This window comes from Lepeophtheirus salmonis, chromosome 2 (assembly GCF_016086655.4).
Source record: "Lepeophtheirus salmonis chromosome 2, UVic_Lsal_1.4, whole genome shotgun sequence".
In the NCBI taxonomy this organism is placed as follows: Eukaryota; Metazoa; Arthropoda; class Copepoda; order Siphonostomatoida; family Caligidae; genus Lepeophtheirus; species Lepeophtheirus salmonis.
In genome coordinates, this window is record NC_052132.2 from 22,613,348 (window position 1) to 22,625,955 (window position 12,608).

Below are 12,608 nucleotides of genomic sequence, written 5' to 3' on the forward strand. Positions count from 1 at the left end.
AATGTTTTATATTTTAAGAATATTAATCTGACATAGTTTTTGGGGTGACTAATCCCCTCAAAAAAGTACGAATACTCATGTAAAGATTCAAAAGGAAGTAACGGAGGCTGAAAAACACAAGATAATCTTTTATAACACGTAAAATATATTTTGAATGATAAAATTTCATTTCAAGAAATAAGAATTTATGTATCATATTTTAAATAGAAAATATTTGAACCAAAATATGTCAATTGTTGTACACTTAATATATATATATAAGTACTTTCAACTCTCATTCAAATATATTGTACAATTTAAATATTATAGAAATATTATACTCAAATATTTCAGATAAGTTTTTTTTTAATGTACTTAGTATTTTATATATACATATAAGGTTTTTGTAAAGTTAGCAAACTACATTAACAATTCCTTTATGATAAAGTGAGCAAAAAAATAAAATAATAATAATAATTTATTCTCTTTTATAACCATACTACTATCTTTATTTTGATCTATTTTATATCTCTGCACAATGATAAGTTACTTTAAAAATGATCAGTTTCTTTTTTTTTTTGTCCATGCTTTTTTATCTCTCTATATAACATTCGAAAAAAAGTCTATTAATCACTTTTGATTGCTTTTTCCTTTTACTAAAACGGCTTTTCTCTTCTTCAATGATGTCTCAGTAAACTTTTTTAATGGACACATGTGTATACTTGTATGAACGTAGCATTTCTGTCAAATCAATCTATGCAGACTATTTATTGATCGCAATTGTTTGTTCATGAGTATTGTAGCAAATATTATCATTCTTAAACATTGATCCAAGTTGATTGTAAAGTACATTTTACATTAAGTAGACAATTTAATTTCCTACCAAAGTCAAAGAACACCTAAACAGTGTTACTTGATGACGAACACATCAATAAAATTGATACGATGCTTAAAATTTTGGGTTATATGCCAGGGAACATATGCAGGGTGTGCAAGGTATATATGGCGTCCCTTTGGCGCGCTCTCTTTGGTAAATGAGGGCACTTAAGTAGGTGATTTTTTTGTGTTAGAAAGCTTGTTCAAACAATCTGCCCGGGAGCGGCAACAAAACAATTTTTCAAACTCTGGAACTCAGTAAGACCTTTATTCGCAAGGTTGGGAGGTAATTTGAGGTCTCTATGGGTGATTTTCGCAGCCAAACATCGAAAAAGTCTCAAATGTTTCTAAGACAATTTTGAGGACTTAATCTTGCAGGATTTTTGGCTTTCAAACTCACCAGATATAAATCCGATGAATTTTTTTTGTGTGTGTGATGTACGAATGAGTGACAAACTAACCGAACCTCCTGCAACACCAAAGACCAACTTATTAGTCAGGGTTTGCCAGAGGACCAAGTGGGAAATGCAGGGTAGCGCTATCGGCCACGTAATGAGACTATAATTAATGATGAAGGTGATTTTATTGAATAAAATAAATGAAAATCCACCAAGATTTCAGAAGTGTTTTATTTTTTTGAATATGGAACTGGGTGGAGAGAAAAAGGCGGTAAAAAAATCAGTTTTGAGAAATGGATAGTTTGTTCACCCTGTAACTTTTATTTTTCATATAATTGAATATAAATATTAGGAATGCCTTCACTCAATGTGTCCGTCTTTTGCCTCTATCGCACCTTGAGGGACTCCACATTTGGATGAAGGGTAGTTTTGGCTTAGCCTCAATGGCAAACTACTAGAGATAGTCCAACGGGTTCTGGACCGGGTGCTTAGGTACAGAATTCCTTTAAATAAAAGCTTATCAGATATTCTATCGTTGTATTTGCTTAACAGTTTTACAATATATATGAGTAATTATGCTTACAGTATATGAATAAACCACTTTATAAGTTCAAGAAATAAAAGAGAATTAGAAATGTAGGTTAATTTAATCAAGAGTTGTCATTTAGTTTCTTATGAATTTAGAATATCCATTGAATAAGAACGGTATATATTACTGATTACAAAGTATGATAGAAAATATATGGAAATAATCTTGTCAAGTATAAATTAATCAAATCAAATTCACCCACCTTATGCAAAATTATACACTTCTATTGTAAGAATAGATTTTATGAACATAATACGAACCAACTCCTCAACAACTACATAAATTCTTGTTTTTCTGAATATATAATTTTATTAAAATTTTTAATCCTAATATAAAGAAATGCGATAAGAGGTGGAATATACCGCACTGTAGAGGGAATCAAACTAATTCCAAACACCGCATTATGCAAAATTCGTTTTTTTTTTTTTGAAAAATTCAATTAAATTTAAAAAAAAAATTCAATAATTAAATTTTTTGAAAAAAAAAAAAAAATGTTCTAGGAATAAACAAAAATCAGACGCCCTGATTACATAATATTTATTTTTCCAAATGATTAAAATCGTATATTGTATACACCAATATCATCCCAGAGAACACAGATATAACATGATTAAAGTTGTAGAAAATATCACTTGTCGGTGTGCAAAAATATGAAACCAAATATCAACATTCTAATCCTGACAATTTGAAGAATGTTTTGGAGTTTTGCAGCTTCAAGAATAAAAGAATAATCATAACAACCTTTGAAAAAGACCTGTTCAGGTTATAACTATAAAAAAGTATTGAACTAGTCTAAAATCATATTTCTTACACTAATAGATGTGCCACAAAAATTTGATTTATTTAATAAAATAATAAATCTTTTTAGTTTGATGTTCTCAATAGCGTCATGGACACGCTCAAATCCCAGGCCTAATTAATGTCCGGTTGAATTCCGTGCAGATTCAATGAATAGTAACTACAATTTCATTATTTATTAGTATTAAAAATGCTGATGTATGAGGTTTTTTCTTTTTTTTATAAAAATCAAGTTTTCGTAATTTAATCATGCAACTGCAAGTTTTAGGTCCCCACTGTGAAGATTATAAAAAAAGAAGTCAAATACCTATTTACTTTTGGGCTATTTTTTTTTTTAACTGTGAGATTGTGCAATTCGTTCCAAAATTTCGTATAAGACTAGTCTGTCACTTCAGATATTCAAAAAATAATATCACCAATTGTGATTGATTAGGAACAGCTCCACGAAACTTAACTGTTAAAAATTAAGCGGACTTAATAAATATATGATTCCACTCGGGTTTTTCAAAAAAAAATTTACTCATTATTTAAGTCAAGTCTAAAAATCGTAAACGTAATTGACTCGATAATTATTCCAGTCAACACAATATTAATTTTAAAAAATAAAAAATAATTTTTTGGTTACATTATATCCTGTATAAGTTGCAATTTTTATACAAGTTTTAACCTGTATCAGTAAATTGTTCCATTTGAAACTCTAAAATGAGATAAAGTAGTATAATAATTGTGATGAGAAAATTCACATTATTCACGGATCGTGGCAGATTGTAATGTTTTAATGTCCACAGTTATATTTAACCGTAAATACTTAATAAATAATTAATTTAGTAAGGCATTTTAAGTCGAAAAAAAATCAACTTGTACAATTTGATAATACAAGTTGCAACTTGTATACAATATATATATATATATATATTTGCTGGGAAATAAAAATGAACTGGAAAAATAATATTAAAACAAAACTCATTTTTTTTTTAACAAAAAAAGTTTAAAATAAAAAGTTTATATAACAAAATTGAAGCTTTATAATGAAAAAAAGTCAACGCCGCACATTTTTTTCCTTACAATGTACGATTTATTATTTGTTTGAATGAAAATTTCTGAAATGATTCAATATTTTATAAAATTAAGATAAATTTCTTTTTTTTACTTTATGTGGCAATAGGGAGGAGGAATTAATTATTCGGTAGGTTCTTTGAGTTTGATAAAATAACTTTTTGGTTAGTGTTAAAGTTTAAATAAATATCTTCCTTTGGAGGTCTTGGCTGACTTTTGATATCCACATGAGATTTCTATGGTTAAATGCCTTATCAAATAACGACATGACATTTTTGAACCTTACATTTTGACATTATCTAAAACGAAATATATAAGATGTTTTATGGGAATGTTTAAGCAATGTTTTCTCCCTTTCCAAAAATTCAAGCATGCTCGACTCAACTTATTGCACAAATTATAGTCGCGTATTCAACTACAATTGTACAAATATTGGTTAGGTGATTATTGTTTTTCCACTTTGTCTCTTAATTTTCTGTATTCCTACAATGAAATATCTAGGAGGAAAAACACTTTGGTTTATGAAATATCTAAAGGTACAAAAATAAAATCATTTAATAATTCAAATTCTCCATTATATCACAAAATGTAACATTATAGTCTTCATAATATTGGATGCCTAAGGTATCGGAGAAGAGCCACTCTCAATATAAATACAAAAATATTGCGCAATCCTCGTTCCTCCACGTCTGTCAATTTGAATTGTGATCGAAGAATCCAAATTTTAAGCATTATAAAACTTTGGATAGCCATCAGGCGTTGTATATAACAAACAAGAGACATAAATTTTATACCTCCAGAATGCACATCATCAAGGAATAAAATTACTAGGTTAATGAGTTCTTTATATTCTTGTCAAGAAAGATTTGTTTTCATACATTTCTTTGCATAAACAAGGGTATCTTATCGCACATCTTCTACTAGACTAGCTATTTCAAGATCTTCAATTACGGAATCCTACTTATATGTATTAATGCATGGTCATTTTTCTTGAAATCTTTTGAACATCAGAAGAAGACGTAGGTACAAAACTGTGCTGATGATTAATTCCATAATATGGTGTCTACATTCGAGAGGTAAAAGATTTTTTCCTATATATATATATAAAATAAACAGAAGCTCTAGCAATACTACCCATATTTTAAATTTCTGTGTCAAAGCAAATACCTTGAATTTGATCACGTTTTTTCCGTCATGAAAAATTTGAGCACAATAATAGTGCTCAAAAATTTTATCTCAGTTTAAAATAAAATTAGGTTAATTACTTTTACTTTTGATTAAAATTTGTCTATTAAGACTTTTTGGATCAAGTTAAGGTCAGAAAAAGATCAAATTGATCCTAACTATTTTTCTATTTCGAGTAATAAAAGAACTAATAATTTGGGACACTTAAATTGTTCATATGGATATAGTTTCTTTTAACGAGCATCAGATGGACATAGAGCAAAAAATACAAGTTATGTTAGTCTTTGCTCTTTTTTGACCAATTAGCACAAACCGTTAGTTAAAAAATTATAACATATTTTCGATAAAAAAATTTGGATAAATTTCTTGTAAAATAAGGTTTGTTGTAACACGAAGTGTTTAGATGATATTTAGGCAAAATAACTTATGTTTGGGAAAAAATCGTAAAATTTCAAAACATTGGAGCCGTTGAGCTACCTCTAAATATTTCTTTAAACCAATCAAAATTTGTATACGCTGTCTTTAGTCTAAAAGGAAAAATTTGCTACCCTTGCAACTCAACATTCCTCAAATTTAAAAATAAGCTCTGCCTTAATATGTATGTTACGTATCTTTTCCGCTATTTCCGGTTATTAGGTATTTTCGTTGAAATTGATGTTGTTTTTATTTTTTTATAAAATTATTTAATGTTTTTTACAAGAAAAACATGGAACGGTTGTTTTATGTTAGAATAATTAATGAATTATGTTCGAAATTTTAAGTGTACACTATTGAAATCTCCCTTTTGTAATGAATTTTAGCCAGAGAAAAAATGGTAATATAATAAGATAAAATAAAAATATAGAAGCACAAAAGCAATTCGAATGGAAGAAGGGCTAATTACTTTACTGTGATGATTTATCATAAGACATAATAATGTATTATTCATATTGGGAAGGATTCATGGATAGATGAACGAGCATAATACTATTATTTTTCAAGAACAATGATTTCTACTTCGTTATGACCCAGAATGTGTCTGGAGAAGAGTTGGTAGGATAAAGTGAGCAAAACCATTGAGAGAGTTTTGAAGAGCACAAGAAAATGCGAGATGTAAACGAAGAAAACTGCAAATCTTAGTTCAGTTGGAGCAATGTTTAATTAGAATAAAAAGATAGGAACGATGTTCTTCGTCTATTTATGAACCTTCTTTCATCCTCATCATAAATTTCCTTGCGCTCTCCTAGACTAGAAGGGTAGTTGAAGGAGATGGTACCTAACGCCGTTGCGTATTACTAAAATAACGTTGATTTGTTGAAAGTAGTTCATTGTACGAATATAAATCTGTTTTAAACATTCATAAAATGGCGTATTGTCAAATGTCGTTCGTCCTCTTGAAACTGTGTTAAAACTATGAAGATGTAACTTTACTTAAAGTTGATAAGCACATATGAAGCTGTATTTGAATAAACAAGCAGTAATAAAGATATTGTCATATTTGGGATGGGATTTTTGAAAAGAAAAAGTGCACTTTTATAATTAGAAAGGGAGACATGGTTAATTCTTTTTTGAAACTATCATATTCTTTCAATGTGGTGAAAATATCTCACACATAAAACATAATGAAATAATTCCCACATACCTGAGGTTATAAATACTCTTAAAATGCATTTGAAAAAATATATAATATTAAATATATTTAAAAGTATAATTATATTATTATCCTTACAAATATAGTATTTTAAATACAGAAGGTTCTATCCCTATACAGCAATTCTACATTTTAACCCTAAAAATCGTAAATTAAACAAGTGATGTTTTAAGGGTCTTAGTTTGGTATCAAAACAAAAACCTTGGCATTCTAAACCCTCCAACATGGCAGCAGTAGATTTACATTTTCAGTCTACAGCAATGTAAATGAGATATAGCAAAAGGTATAAACAAAAGTAGGAGTATCACAACATGCGAGTTTTTGTAAATGATGAGAGCTGGTCTGAAGTTGGGGAGAGAATGGAAAAAGACACTTGAAGCTTAACTTTTTTATATTTATTTCTTATGGAATAATTTTTTTTTGACTTACAAGCTCCGATAAGAAACGATTTAAACTTGTATGTCAAGATATTATTGAACATGATTTTATTTCTGTGTATAAATGTTGATTATTATTTCAACATCAGGCAAAAGGAAATAAGTTATTTGGTCTCATGTTAGAATAAATCTATGATTATTTAAATTGTGTCAGCTGATTGATATATATATATATATATAATCATTTGCTCTTCTTATTACAACCTTGTATTTTTTTTCTTTTTGGTCAGTACTCTTAATTTTTAAAAAAAGAGTTCTGAAGTCATTTTGAGGAGAATAATGGGACTTAATCTTGACTGGATTGCTTTGGGTGTGAGTCTGCTCATAATTTTGTCAAATCCATTTAGCAATGGAGAACAAAAATTGTTTAGGCATAGATTGGTAACTTCGTTGGTTTAACTCAATACGAGCCGAGATACCATAGAGGAGAGGATGTACAATTCTTACTGATCTAACATAGAGACTTTCTTCCAGTAGTTGAGGCTGAGATCCGGAGGAATTATAAGGAGAGTTTGTGATCCTTGGACTGGCTGGTCTCGACGTCAGCAAATATGGAGGAGGCTTTCAAGGTAGAGTTCATCATAGCCAACGTTCAGAAAATACTATATGCAGCAAAAGTAAACGCTCAACCGTTGCCGATGGGGATTGGAAAATTAGTAAAAAGAGTGCCAATAGAGCTTGACTCTTTTAAAAATGATGGATCTAGTGTTGATAAAAACAATAAGGCTCTATAGCCAGTTTATTGGATTTGGGAAAGAAGGAGGGAAGATCTTTATAAAATTCATTTAGTATGTGTTTTTATTGTATGTTTGTATAATTTGACACTATTCTGCTCGATACCTACGAGAGTGTAGAAGGATGATGAATGTGATAATTGATCATATTATGCAAAAGCTACAGGACGCAAGGGACAGAGCAACAAATCAACAATAACAACATAAAGATAAGTTTCTTATCTACACATTCGGAGATTACTATTATGTAGATGGAGAGTTGAATATTTTCAGGAAAAAACAATATGGACAGACAATAGTTTGTATTTTTAACATAGAAAAATTATATTGATAATTATTTAAAGATTGGATCATTTAAATCATCCTTGTCCCTCTCAAGCTTAGGTTCAAAAATGGTCCTATATATTTATTATCAAATATTTGAAGATCTTTTGGATGCTCAACATCACTTTTCTGATGCACTTCATCTTTCTAAATTATGAAATTGTATGCATAGTGTGGAACTCAAAGATAACGTCAATTTCATTCTTTTTAATCCTTGCTAATATTATAATATTCAAACGAGTGATCGAATAAATTTAAATAAAATATTTCAAAATTAGCCTCAACGCATGATTTTAAAATAAATATTTATTTAATTTAATGAAAAATATATAAGTGAATCAATAAGTTGAAACGGATTTCAATATACAAAAATAAATATAAAAAAACCATCTGGTTATACACGTTGTGTATTAAATATTCACTTTCTACAGGGTGAAGACACAAACATTGTATAAACTGCTTTCACATCCAATTATTTTTATTTTTTGACTTTTTTATGGCAGACTTTTGAAGCAAAAGTTGGTTATTTTACAATTTTCTGTAATTTTAATCAATATGTCCCCTTCATTCTGAATGAATGCTTCTATACGGAGCCGAACAGAAGCGCAGCTGGCCTTGATGAAGTCCAAAGACAAGTTGTTTCACTCCTATATGATCACATCCATCAGGATATCGATATTCGGTTGATAATTCTTGTTTGTATTGCACTGTAAGGCGCACTAAACACCGAAGTCTAGGGGGCTCACGTCGGGTGAGGACGAAGTCCAGAAGTCTGCCGGCCAGAAGACAGCCATGTTCTCCTTTTAGAAATGCTGCACCTTCTTGGAAGTGTGGACCGGTATGCCTTTTTGCTAAACAAATAGTTGTTCCTTGGGAACGTGCTCTTCAACCATGGCAATACATGCTCTATGAGCACCTTGTAGTAGACGTTCGTGATTACTTTTCGTTGGCCTTGAAGAAGTAGGGAGACAGCTTGCTGCTCTCGGACACGACGACGACTATGACCTGAGCTGGATGTTTGGTTCCGAAGGTTCCCTCGACCTGAGCTCTTGATTCAGCCAGGAAGCGATCATTTTTTTGATCAGTACAGCATCCACTGTGAAGATCTTGTTGTCAGAGATCAACTTGTGCGAGAAGGAAATCGCACACCCTCTGCCGTTTTGCTTGTTACTCAAACATTTTTGATCGCACATAGACAAAACCAACATTAAATTGTAGCTTTTCAAAAGGCGCCTAATAATAAATTGTTATACTTTTAGAACTGTTCACCATTATGAGTGTTCATCCTGTATATAAAAAAATAATAGTTAAATTAATACTAAGTATGAGTCACGAATATTAAATTAAAAATGCTTTAAATTAAAGTTAAATTATTAGAACATCGATATTTCTTTCCATTTTACATAGATGTTTGTCTGTTGGTGTTTCCTTTATTTATGTGCTAGAAAGTAATCATACTTAAATGTATAATATCTTGACATTTATGAGAAGTAATGTTGGTCACTTTCCTCAAAGCTCCTCAAAATTACTGTCATGCAAGTAACTATTTAATTTAATCATCTGTTAGTGCGTATCATGGAGTAATTGATGCACTATATTAATATTCTTTTGAAAGATCCTGTTCCAATACAATTGAACTCTTCATTACCTTATCCTCGTAGCCAGTCTTTGGTCACAAAACAGATCGATTCCGAGGGCTGAACTTCTTCAACATTACCATCTTAATGAGGTTGAAAGCTAGTCAAAACTCTTCTAGGAGCTTGGAATGAATGTTTGAATACATGAAATAGTTTCCCACAAATAAAAAGTCTCGGTTAAACGAAAGCTTTGGATCTTAGAATGCCCAAATTAAATAGGGATTGCGTTACTTTGGTTAGAGTCCGATTACCAGGTTTGATGGCAGTGATCCCTAAATTATTTCTATTGATGGCTTTTGGAAAGCTAAGTATTTTAATGGACAAGAAGCCTATAGATTTTGTATATGTAGTTGATCTATCCTTATAACAAACAACACTACACATTTGACATTAGCATTATGAAAAATATATTACAATTATTAGGTAATTATAAGAAATAATTAAATTAAGCCTACACAAGACCTTTAAAAACTGACACTTTTAATAATATCAGCAACCAGAAGGAAAAAAACATATCCTTCTTTTACTGAGTTTCCATTCTTTCCCTTGGGGTCTTTATGCAAAGCTAGAGCGTTGCTCTCACTGTGTAGAAAGGGGCGGGGTGTAGAAGTGAAGAATATACATAGTGATGAAAATCCTGTGCACAATGGTCATGCTAAAAATGAACCAAAAATCCCTTACAATTTGAAGATTGTTATGGAGGAGAGAAAGATAATGCTCATGACGTTTAGCTACAATCAACGAAGGAAATTAATCCGGGCTACATTCTCCTTCTGTTGTAATGGAACTGAATAGAAAAATAGCTGACAATATTGAATTCTTAGTTTCGAGTTGATAAAATTAATAGTGGAATAAAAGGAAAGAAAAGGGAAATGACAGAGACAATGAGAGATATATAGAAAGAGAGAAGGAAAATGAGCTTTTACTTCGGTCACTAATTGGCTCTTTACTATTTCAGAAAAAAAAAAAAAAAAAAAAAAAAAAAAGCTTGGTTATTTTATACGTTTACTTCCTAAATTTCAGACTGATCTGTTAGACTATTTTTAGATTATATATCTGATAACACTAAAAACAGACTTATAAACAATTCTGCAATTATGGTAGAATAAATTAAATTTTGTTAATTTTTATACTTTTGCTATAAAGAATCGCTTGTAGTGCATGAATCTTCAATGCTCCCCCCAAAAAAAAAAAAAAAAAAAAAAAAAAAAAAAGTAACGGCACTGAAATGACAGAACACTAGTTAAAAGTAGTTACCGTTCTTATCCATTTAGATTAGAAGAGAAAAAAAAGGAGAGAGCAAGACATTAAAACTGGGTTTAAAAGAAATGTTCTTGTAGATTTGTTAATAACAAAGAAAGTTATTTAATTTTTTTATATAATTCAAATACCCTTGCCCCATCAACTATTAGGTAGATTTCTTATTCATTATTCACCCTTTCAATTTACAGTTCTATTCATTTCGTGTTAAATTTAATAAAAAAAATAGTCACATTGCAAAAGTGTATCAAAGAATTGAAGATAATCTAAATATTTTATATTATTGTTATTTGAATAAACACGTTAAAGAGATTCAATTTACTCCAACTGAATTGATGAAAAGGCTCCCCTGGCCCATCCATTATTTAAAATAATTAAAAATATGACTACATTGTCAACACATGTCTTATTCAGTAATAAAAATAAAGTTATTTTATGTGTTTTAGACATAAAATCCCCATCGTTATATAATCTGTCAACTTATATCACTCGGTCTGATGTGGCATAACAATGATTTTTTTACTTTAATTTTTCCATTTTTGTTCGAAAAAAAAAACATATGAAAACTATCTGTTTTATAAATTTATTAATGACTTATAGGGAAACCATTGGTAGCAAATTTGAAGAGCCAGTTTTATCCTTTGATCCTGAATACCTTCAATATCCTAATAATAAAATAACTTGTTATGTATTCTTGACAGATAAGGGCTAATAAGTCATACTTTACTGCGTAAGGGATAACAACGGAACTTTTATAGAGTAAAAAAAGAAGATATTACTAAGGAACTATAGTTTCTAGGAGGAAAATCTTCCAGACAAAATCCCAACCAGATAAAAAACATCAATGGACACAAAAAATGACAATTCCGTTAAGATAGCTCAATCAACATTGCACTAGGGAGAAAGTGTTGTCTTGAACTCAAGGTTGGCACATCTCTCCTTCACTGAGAAGGAAATAAACGAGTACATTAAGTATATGGACTTCAAAGAAGATTCCTAGGTCAGGTTGAGTAAATGTACTACTATAATGTTTACTTACACTTAATCAGTGCAACTCAATCTAGCCAATTATAGGAACATAAAAAAATAATGACCAAACTTTCGATAAATGTGATTTTAAAAAAAAGAAAATATTGCTAATAGCTTATTAATTAGTCTTTTTCAGTCATGGTTGCCATGTTAATTTTTGGTGTTTTTACGTACCGAAAATGCTTGGGATTTACAACTCTATATATAGTATATAAATATGACTACAAGAAAGATCAACCAATCTAGAAAACTAAAAGATTAGCTTAAATTTCCTCTGAGTTAAAAGACCCAATGACGATATTTCGTCACTCTTTGGACATAATGACTCAATCATTTTAAGATTTTGTACAGTATAAGTTAAACAGGTAGAACTATGAGATCTCTCCACATCAAGACTATTTAAAAAAAAAATCATTTACTTTAAGTTAAAAGATTTGAACTTGTATGTTTAGATTTGACGTGGAAGCAAAACATTAATCAAATCGTAGTAATATGGTTATATTTAATAAATAATATATTCAAAATATATTGTATACTTCTGAAACTTAAAGGGATGATTTTATATGTTTACCATTCCCCTCCCTTCCCAGTCAAAATCCTGGGAGGATTTATCCCCCTTCTGACATCTACATCCCTGTTGTATGTATGTATGTATGTAAACCCCAACTACTTTTCT

General features: G+C 30.0%; 1 protein-coding gene across 2 annotated transcripts in view; it reads left to right on the forward strand.

Annotated features, from left to right (window-relative positions):
- LOC121132625 (neuronal growth regulator 1) overlaps positions 1-12,608 on the forward strand; it is a 374,771-nt gene that overhangs the window by 74,295 nt on the left and 287,868 nt on the right. The gene's annotated exons all lie outside the window — the stretch shown is intronic.